Source organism: Sciurus carolinensis, chromosome 7 (assembly GCF_902686445.1).
Source record: "Sciurus carolinensis chromosome 7, mSciCar1.2, whole genome shotgun sequence".
Classification (NCBI taxonomy): domain Eukaryota; kingdom Metazoa; phylum Chordata; class Mammalia; order Rodentia; family Sciuridae; genus Sciurus; species Sciurus carolinensis.
Window position 1 is genome coordinate 142,985,579 of NC_062219.1, and position 11,177 is coordinate 142,996,755.

At 38.4% G+C, this 11,177-nt stretch overlaps 1 long non-coding RNA gene across 2 annotated transcripts; it reads left to right on the forward strand.

Annotated features, from left to right (window-relative positions):
- Positions 1 to 2,739: 2,739 nt before the first annotated feature.
- LOC124988055 (uncharacterized) lies at positions 2,740 to 9,668 on the forward strand. 2 transcript variants are annotated; one of them, XR_007109344.1, is made up of 3 exons: positions 2,755 to 2,810; positions 5,164 to 5,256; positions 6,364 to 9,668. It is a non-coding gene; the product is annotated as an uncharacterized LOC124988055 (long non-coding RNA). The 2 variants fall into 2 exon arrangements; XR_007109343.1 differs by lacking the exon at positions 5,164 to 5,256 and having other exon boundaries at positions 2,740 to 2,810.
- Positions 9,669 to 11,177: the final 1,509 nt, after the last annotated feature.

Here is an 11,177-nt window from a genome sequence, read left to right on the forward strand (position 1 = left end):
TAATAAGACTGACATCGCTTTAATCAAATTGGTTGTATCTTCCCTATAGTCTTTGTCCTTATAGCATGAAGGTGTGTATGTTGCAATTCCATGAACCACGGTACCACCACATACACCATGTACTTTCATACAGTTTTCTTTTTTCTTTTCTTTTCTTTTATTGTAGTGCTGGGGATGGAACCCAAGGCCTCACACATGTCAAACAAGCACTCAACAGCCACATCTCCAGTTTGTCTCACCAAGTCTTTATATGGGTCATAAGGTCAATGGCAAAGTTCTATTCTCACTCTTCAGTGGACACTCTATAGGGAATGTTCATCCACATCCGACATTAACTTGACAAGCAAAATCCAGCTGTGGCTCCAAGACAGCCCAGTTCAGCAAAGAAGACAATCCTCCTACAGCTCCACCATGTTTCTTGTAGAACTTTCATTTAAAACATCCTTAGGAACTCCTATTGGTAAGTATATTCATAAAGGAAAACACTCCATTCTATACACATGAGAACCAAGAACCAAGACAGGGCAGGATGAACTATCTAGTGGTTCCAAAAGTGTGGTGTGTAAGGGTCCCCATGACCTTTGCAGGGGATTCACAGGGTCAAAGCTGTTTGATGAGAATGTCACCATGTTATTCACTTTTGTAAATGTCATTGTTCCACCAGCGTATCATGATATTTCCCAAAGCCTACAGCCTGTGACATCATGGCCAACTCAGCCACTGAATACAGAAACATATGTGAGAATTGAGTTCTCTTCTTCTCCAGCCAGACATTAGAGAGATTTGTAAAATGTAAAGTAACACCATTCTTATCCATCATTATTATTATTGTCTTGGAAAACTCAGTTACTTTTCATGAAAATATGTTATTGATATGAATGTAATGGCTTATTGGTGCTATTTATAAATTAATTCAATAGCTATTGAAAATATGCCTCAATCTTAATTTCTAACACAGTAAATATGGATAGATACAACCTGCATTGTCAAAAGCTCTCTGGGCTTGTCCATTATTTTCAAGAGCATAGCATTCCCGAGATCAAGTGCAAGAAAGGCCGGACTTCACAAATGGCTTGGATACATTAATGTCAACTTGGGAACATTCTCCCCTAAATTCTCTCTTTTTTTTTTCTTCTTTTTTCTAATGTTGCAAAAAGACTCAGAGGGGAGTTGCATGACTCAGAGGGGAGTTTTCCAATAGGAGCCTGTTGATTGGCTATCACTTGGCTGCACCTGGGCTGGCTTGCCCCAGACCTTATCTTTCACATCCCTCTGGCTGCCCTCAGGCAGACAGCCGAAGAGAGGGGGAAGTTCAAGCCCAACCACATTGCACTCTTGGCAAAGGCTTTCCCCGGGTCCAGGCCTCCTCTCAGCTTAAGTCAGTGTAGGCAAAACCTTCCTGAGAGGTCCCACCGTCTCCATCTGCCTATCTCCAATTCATCACACTTGAGCTGTCTTGGGGTAAAAGCAGTCATTCTAAAAGATATATCTGATTTCTGATTGCATTAGAATTACCTGGGACACTTTTAAAACAGAGAAACTCCCAGGCCCCACCCCAGACCTAAGGAATCCATAGCACTGGCCTGGGTGGAGCACGTCTGTTCTTGGAGATGAGCTCCATCCACCACTCTTCATGCACACTGTCTCCAAGAGGCCTGGAGATGCAGGGAAGCCCACAGTTGAGGCAGCAGCACCCAGCACCCACTGGAAAAGTCAGGCCTGGGAGGGGATCCAGGCAAATGGCAGCCTGTGCAGGAAGTGGGCCACGAGCTGCAGGGCCTTGGGAGAGTCTTTGGATAGGGAGTGGTGATGGATGAATGGATGGAAATTCAAAAAAATAAAAGATAAAAAAAGGAAAGAAAAAATGGGAGCTATATCACATTAAAAACGAAGGTTCCAGAAGTGAGGTCTCTAGAGTGCAGACTCTCAACATCACTCATGGCTTTACTTAGAGCCACCCACCAGGCTTGACTGTGAAGACCCACTGCAGACTTGATGAGCACCCTAAAGTCCAACCTTGGTGAAGACTCTCAGGAAACACAAACAGGAAAATGTTAAAAACCAGCAAGAGACACACAACTATGACCTAGAATGGTTATGCAAATAAGCACAGAAGTGTTCCTGGGAAAATTCAAATAGAAGATCTGAAGTCAACCACATTTTCACCTACCTAGAGTGTGTTTAGAGGAAGAGACCCTGTATCTTCTGTTGTCCCTGCCCAGCTCAGGGATCCGGAGTATGAAGGCTCTAAGCCTGATCATTTTGACGTCATGCTTGCAGGATACCTTATAAAAACCTTAGCCGGAGCAGCCCAGGAGAATTTGTAGGCTTTATTAATCTTTTCTTTATTAGTGATGCCATGAATCAATCCGTGATGCTTAATGCAAAATAGTTTAAGGCACAACCAGAGACTAACTTCCAAACTTCTAATCTATTCAGAGGTCCTCAGTTGCAAGTTGCTTTCAAAGAAGAGTTTGAGCTGGTAGCTCTCTACTTGGTCCCTGAGCACCCTGTGAGCATTTAGGTCACTCATGTATTGATGATTTTAAAGCTAAAACTATTGCCTACTGAATTTGAGGAGAGAAGGTAAATGGTAAATTTCAATTTATTGGGTTGGGGTTTGGTTGCCAGAATGCTTTCAACTTTCACTTATTTTTATTGCACTGACAAGATTGGACTGCTCTAGCCAGTCCTACCCAGGTTTTGCAACACATTTACAAGTACAAATCAGTGTGGCCAAGAGCACTCTCTGTACTGTGGGCAGCTTTGACAACAAGCAGACGAAAGAGGAACTCCGTTGAGCCCAATCTGTAAGTCCTCTGCAAAGCCTTCTGTTCTTTTTGCCTTGACCTTCCCCATTCTCAAGATAAGATAGGAAAAGAAAGAAACGTTCACCCTGCACAGACCTTTCAGGAGATAGGCTGCAGGATCCTTTCTTGCTGGCTCATTGCTGAGAAGAATCCCCTGCTTGGAAAGAGATGCTTTCTATTGCATTAGATCTATTTCATAAGTGGCTTTCCTGGTCCTGTCCTACAGTCCGAAAACATTAGGACATCTTCCATAAACACTTTTTTTCTCTTCAAATCAATGCTTAATGTACTTCACGTATTTGTAAGTCATCACTAGTTTCATAAAAGTATGCAACTTTAGTGATCCAGTTGGTTAAAACCATTAGCACCTTACCTTAGGATGGATTTTTTTGAAATCCATGTTTATTCCCCACCTCAGAGGGTCTTCCACATCACAGGCACTCACTGGACAGCACAAGATGGAAAGTGCCCCAGTGCCCCAAATGGGAACCTGATTGATGGTGACTTAGGAAGGAAGCCTCTTGGGTTGTTCATGGAGTTAGCTCCAGATCACATGCTCAAGGAAGGCAAGGCCTCCAGGGATCCCCAACTGCATCTAACGTGGAAAGGACAGAGTGGGACCCTGGAGCACCAAATGGACTGCACTTTACAGTCACTCTGCCCATTGACAAGGAGGCTCTTAACTCCGTGTTCGTCCTTTCTTGAGATCATTCCAGAATTAGTTCACTCTTTTCCAAGATTCCTAACATCAAACATCATTTTCTCTGAAATTTTAATTATGTACTTTATTATGTATTTATATTTATATTTTATATTTTATTTTTTTAGCCAGGCATTTGTAGGAGAGGGAGATACCCCTCTACATTGCCCCCCCCACCTTTAGTATTTATGTGGCCTCTTGAGTTAGATTAGGAATTCAGTTAATTCAAGGTTGATTAACGAAGGAAAAACATGCAAATTTCACCAAATTTGCATGTACGTGAGGATCTTCATAAAGAGAAGGAAATCCAAAGGAAAGATAAAAGCATGATGTTTTGTATTTTTTAAAACAAAGAACAATTAATTTGAAAAGGAATCCTTTTGGTGGTGCTTATCTATAAACCCAGCTTCTCAGGAAGTTGAGGCATGAAGATCCAGAGTTCAAGGTCAGCTTGGCCAGCCTGGGCAACATGGTGAGGCCTTATCTCAAAAATAAATAAATAGACAAACAAACAAATTGTAAAAAGGTGACAGAATAAATGGATCTCTGAGTTATGGTAGTAATTCTACAGGTGTCACTAAAGATACATAGTAGAAGATAAGGGTTACGCCAATAAGTTTTTTTATTCAGCTTCATTACACTCTCACTACTAGTCTCTAGTGATTAAGGCTGTTTGCCCACCTTGGTAGTAGAGAACAAAAGAAGAACAAAAGCTTCTTCCCAAAAGAAGCTTTCTTGCTGCAGGTAGAAAACAGACCAGGCAGCCTTTCTGAAGATAGAGTTCCTCAAGTGATTTCAGTTTGAAATAATGAATATACCAGGTTAGCATCTTTTGACAGGACATGTCCTTAACTCCTTTCTCATTAATTAATTTATTCATTCAAAAAACATTTACTGAAGAAAATACATATCTATTAAGTACTTACCCTGTTCTGAGGTTTGTTGATTTTGTAACTAAAGGACATATTTGATTCATGTGGTATTCTAGGTCTATGCATGTGCTGTTTATTTATTTGCATTTTATTAACTTATTTTTCTTTGTATAAACTCATAATTGGCTTGAAGGTGAAGCCTGTTGTTTTCCTTATCTTTGTATTCCTAGATCTCATAGATAGTAGTAGGTGCTCAATAAATATTGAAAGAATATTAAACAAATAACACCAACTTCCATAGTGAAAATAAGGCTTATACTTCAGCAATCTAAAATATAAATATCAGGGGAAATGGGGAAGAACATTAAGATATAATTGGTGCAAATTGGGCTATAAATTAGGCTCTGAGCTATATGATAGCCAGGGGTAAGGAATATTTGCCAACATATTTTGAACATAAGGATTGTGGATTCAGTTATTGGGTCCTGGATCTTAATACATTTCAACTACTAATAAATATTTTATTATGTTATTTTATTACAGGACTTTCCCAACTATAATTACACATTTTTCTTGGGATAAGTTTGATTCCACAGACAAAATCTTTTTTTGTATTTATATATACTGGGTACTTATAATAAAATTCTCAAATAATTTGTGAAAATATAAAGGTATATTTTATTAAAATTGAAACTTTCTTAGACTATTTTATTTAGAAATAATCAGATTATTTATTTCACTGTGTGAGATTATAAACTTGACATATAATATGTGCCTACAGCAAACCAAAAGCCTACCTCCACCCCCTACCAGTGAAATATACCTCAGAACAAGATCAAAACACCTGGAGTGGTCAGGTAGCCTGATCCATAAGGTAAGAGTGGGTCTTACACATGAGAAACTTCCCTCAAGTGGTCGATTTACGGTAGCTCCGGAGTAAATAGAGCCATTTGCAACACTCAGATGAGGAAACTAAACATTTCAGTAAACTAAGTGCTCTGATTGCTGATTCAGAACTGAGAGTAACCTTGACCTTCCTATTTCTTTAATATGAATTTGGAACCCGGCATGATGGTACACGCCTGTAATCTCAGTGACCGTGACCGGGAGACTGAAGCAGGAGGATCACAAGTTCCAGGTCAATCTGCGCAACTTAGCAAGACCCTGTGTCAAAATAAAAAGTTTTGCGGGGATAGTTCAATGGTAGAGTGCCCCTGGGTTCAATCCCCAGTATCACAAAAATAAATAAATAAAAAATAAATATGCACTTGGGGTCAGGCCCCTGGGCTCCAAGATCATTTAATATCCAGGTGATCCTACAAAAGTGACTAATCCTATTTGAAAACTCAATTTCTTATCCAGCAAGATGAAAATCATCTTACCCATCTCATAGGAAATGAATGCAAGACGCAGACTATAAATTCTAAAGGTATAATTTTGGTCCTACAGATTCCAGTGTGGACAGCCATCAAATTTGAGTTGGAAAAGGAGCAGCTTTCTTAAACCATGCCTAAGCCATGAGTCAAACTCATGGAAGTGTAACTAATGTGATCGGCTGCTGTGATCCACTTAATTTTTTTTTTTTGCCCCATAAATGAATGCAATTTTAAGACCATTGAGTTCAGTGGTTCAGATAAATCTATATTGCAAAACTTATTAAGCAAACTGATTTCATATTTTAAACGCTTTTTTTCTATAAGAAGCACAAATTCACAGAAACTTTCCATAGATTCAATGGTTATCTATTATCATCACAGGATAGTTCTGTGATGAAATTCTACTTTTTTTTTTTTTTTCTTGATTTTGTTTGCACTTTACCTGGATAAACATATTTAGATAATGGTTCAAGCGATTACACCATGCTTTTGAGGTTTTATGAGAAAAATTGGCGTATATAATTATGCTTTTAAGCAAACTGGTTTGACTGTTCTCAAAACAAAACAAAAACCCTAACTCTCACTAATTTTTTAAATGACTGCAGCAGCAGGTTTAGAAGCGATCAATCAGCAGCCATCCGAGTCAGATAAACCTCAAGGCTGAGATTGAAGGAAATCATGAGCTTCAGCGGACACGCAAAAGCAAACCTGCAAGTGAAGGCGGAGATCACAGAGCCACACACCTAGTCCCTTGAGTTACATACGGAAAGAGGCTGGTGAAAGAGGCTGGTGAGAGAAATATCGCGAGAGGAGCCAAGCCTCCCCTGCCTGGTCTGTCTTGCTGGCATGCAGAGCTCAGAAACCGTCACCAATGTGGTGGAGGCATAAATGGGGGACGAGGTGTCAAGAGTTTCCAAAGGCAAGAAGCGGGGAAATGAGCCATCACCTCACCCTGGCAACATGGGGACAGGCCTCATCACCACCGAGTAACAAGTCACAGTACATGGACACCACCAGCTGTAAACCCTGTCCCAGTTCTTTCCCTCCAGAGCTCCATCGTCCCCTTCTCCTGATTACTCACCATACAGGGTAGGGGTCAGATGGACCAACATGGCACCCAGCCCCCATTTGCTTCCAGTTAGTGGGTAACAACTGGGATTGCAAAGGTTTGGGTTTTTGTTTTTTGGTTTTTGTTTTTTTAATTTTTGGTATTTTGTTTTCTTCATCTACTTGCTTGTGTCTGGGAAAGAACTTATATGCCTAAAGGGAAAACCCTATGTGCATAATATCTATTTCTCCATAAAGAACTAAAGTGTGTGACTTCTGGAGCCAGTTCCATTTCCATGTATATAGAAGGGCAGAGATTAGTAACAGTGCTCAAACATGCATATAGTCTGGTGCCAAGGTGAGGATACCTAGATTTATATTTCTTCATTGGAGGTATTAATCTCAATGCACGTTAAGTCACATAAGGTATTTCCTTGGCAATAGCAAATGAAAAATACCTTTAATGGTGTTTCACAAACTCTTAGTCCCACCATTTATAAAGATCACAAGTTTATAAACGGCTAATATTCCTAATAAATTGTCCTATTATAAGTAGTACAAATGTGTGAATCTTCAACACATGAAAAGTGTTGGCTGTAAGAGTGTACATATTTTGCTCCAGACATCACTGAAATGATAATCCCAAAGGATTAATACACTCTCAAGGTATTAGTATGATGGATATAATGGTACTCATAAATATTCTATTTGTCCTACTTTTTACAGCCTCCTTATAATTAAACAGTGAAAAATTAACCTTTACTATGCTAAAATGCTGAGATTTGGGAGATATTTGTTACTGCAGCATAGCATAGCCTATTCTGACTAATAGAGATGGTAAGCGTGGACTTCAGTCTTGAATCTAAACAAAAATCAACCTTTAAACTCTTAAAGATTTTCAACCATTTAATTAAAGACTGAGTAGAATATAACCAGGATTGGCAAACTTTTCCTATGAAAATAGGAAACCAGACAATAACTATTTTAGTTTTTCCACAAATAATCTCTGCCACAACTACTCAACTCTGACATTAGACCTTACAACAAGCAACCATAATTCATAAAGTAATGAACCTGACTGTGTTCCAATAATACTGTCCTCAAAACGGGAACTGGGCACCATTTGGTGCATGTGCCATAGGTCACTAAGCCCTGGTTCTTCTGTTAAATGTAGAAATGGTGAATACTTGGTATGTTACATTCTCAGGACTCCAATAACAAAGTGCCATTGGATGGATCAAACACCATGTGTTTTTTATTCTCTCACAGTTCTGGAGGCCAGAAGTCCAAATACAAGTTGTTAGCAGAGTTGTTTCCTTCTAAGGGTTCTGAAGGACAAGCTGTTCCATGTCTCTAGTCTAGCTTCAGATCATTGCCAGCAATCTTGGGCATTCCTTGGCATGCAGAGACAGTACTCCAATCTCTGCCTCATCCCCCCATTGCCGTCTTCTCCTATGTGTCTCCCTCTTCTCACAAGGAGACGAGTCACCACGTTGGCCAAACTTCCTGCAATACAACTTCATTTTAACTAGCTAGACTTGCAATGACCTTATTTCTAAAATAAGGTCCCATTCTGAGTACTAAGGGTCAGAGTTTCAACACATCTTTTGGGGTACACAATTCAACCTGTAACACTTGGATATTTCTCTTTATCTCTATCTCTAACTCTTCCCTCCCTTCCTCTCTTTTCAGTGCTGGAAATGAAACCCAGGGACTCAGGTATGCTAGGCAAGTGCTTTACCACTGAGCTACCACCCCAGTCCAATACTTGACATCTTAAATAATGCAGTTCACTTTGAAAACTAACAATAATACAAAAGAACTTAAATAAGCTCATAGACCTTGGCTTTTACTAAGAGAGATCCACTTATCATTTCCTTGACAAGATTGAAATTTTAGGTATCTAACAGATCAGTTAAAAGAAAAACCATGCTCATAATTAAAATAATAAATAGAACTTTGTCGTGTACATTTACCATTCCGTATTATTGTTCAGCCTCTCACTTTTTCCACATCATTGATTGATGCTTTAGATGACAAAATTAGATTTGATTTACATATTTTAAGTTATGTCTTGAGACTGTTATTAAAGCCTGGAACTGATGAAATGATTATTCCTTAGAGTCTAAATTCAGACATCTAAAATAATTTATGGAATACAAAAACCATAATTTCCTTGACGGATTTTGGAACCTTAAAATATGAGAAAGCAGATGATCAGTCAAATAGGCGCTTTAGCCAGTATGTACAACAAGAAGGGAGTACCAAGGCCTAATGACAGGTCCTTCCAGGACGAGGAGGCACCTGAACTGGGCTCAGGAGGTACCATGGCTGGGACAGACCAACCAGGGAAGATCTGATATGATCCAAGGCAGGAAATGATGTATGTGCTTGTGGAGGATCAGCCTGATTTGAAACAGTAGGATAATGTAGCAGCAAAGCAGGAGTTATCATTGAGAGTGGTTAAAACTGATGTGAAATACCTTACTGTCAACCTGAAAAGAGCTCAGATTGCATTCATGAACAGTGTTTTTCTGAGTAAATAGCATCAAAGCTGTGTGGTATGATATACAAGACAAGTAAGGCAGTAAATCAATGAAAGATTTTAACAGTAGTAGATGTGTTACAAAAAAGAGGTGGTGGATAGTGTAGTGTGGCAGGGTAGAGGGTAGAATTAGATCATCGAGAAAGGATCAAAAGAATTTCAGTGGGTCTTGATGATTGAATTATGAGAGCATCTTAGTTCATTTGTGCTGCTATAACAAAATATCTGAGGCTGTGTAATTTATTAAAAAAAAAAAGTCCAATTACCTCAGAATTTTGAAGGCTAAAAATCCAAGATAAAGCAGCCACATCTGTTTGGCTTCTGGTGAGGGGCTTCTGCTGCATCAGAAACATGGAAAATAGAGTAATAAAGCAAGAATGTGTGTTGGAGCTGCAAACAGCACCTGTGGAAGAGACCAGACATGTAGGATGACTCTTTTCCATGCATACTATAAAAATTTGTCCTGTTCAATAAGCCTGTGTATATCTCTGTGGTAGTAATAAATATGTCAGGATTTGATAAATATAGTTTATATCATAAAATAAAATTCTAATAGAATAATGAATCCTTGTGAGTTATTTTCGTTGGTGTTTGGTTTGATAGGTATTATGTTTCTAGGAATTTAAAGTGCGTGTAACCAGTAATCCATTAATTCAAAACGATGTAACTGAATGCCTATAATTGAGTCTCCATAGTACCTACAAGATGCTGTAGGACATTCAGAGGACTCTCATGAAATTTTTCAAGCCTTTGAAATATTAGTGAAAGAAATAGACCACTAATCTTAAGACAGTGTGGTAAGTGCTATAAAAAAAAAAAAAAAAAAAAAAAAAAAGAACAAGAATGGTAATATCAGAGCAGAGAGTAAGGACACTTCTGGAAAGATCTAGAACCCTTCTCTAGAAGGTGATACTTAATCTGATGTTTGATCTGTTTATTTAACCATTAACCAGGATGGGTTGGAAAAGAAGGAAGGTTATTCTTGGAAGCAAACAACTTAATCCAAAGTCATGCAAAGAAGAACCCAATTTGCTTGGAGAGCTGTAATGGCCCAGTGTGGTTGCAGGACCAGGTACTGTTGGATGGTGGTGAAGAATGAGTCAAGGTGTTCAGAGTACAGGTTGGACACAGGGTTGTGTACTGTTAGGGAGTCGAGACACACTGTAAGCTACTGAGAGCTATTAAAATGTCCCCTTGTTGTTTGGGGGCTTACATATGTACTTCTAAAAATACGACAGGATTTTTTAAATTATCTATAATTTCACTATCCAGAAAGGATCACTAAACGTATTCTGGAATCTACATGTTTTCTCCCATATTTTATATATTTATTAATTTTTTATTCTACTTCATTTTGCATCTACATTTTTTACTTAGTATTGTACAGTATCTCATAGTCATTGAGTAATTTTTCATGATATGGTGTCTAAGGGGCTATGAATATTATAACAAATGAGTCTACTGTTTTTTAATTCAAACATGACTTTACTGCCAATAATTGGGTCATTCCAAATGCGTAGCAATAACTACCAGGTATATAAACACTTCAGTGAAATTCTATTCTTTAAGTACAGCCTAATATATTGAATTGCTAAGTCAAAAAGAATAAAGTATTTTGCAGCAGTTTTCTATACATTTCTAAATTTATCTCCACAAGATTTTTTCTAATTTGTACCATTCTCCTTTGTTTCAGTAGTAGTGCAAAAATATCCTTTTTCTCTAGAAGTTAATCAGCAAGACAAATTGTTTGTTTTTATAAAGTAATCTTTGCTGAAATTTTTAGTAAAGTAAGATTTCAATAGATATTTTATTAATAAATTCTGTTAA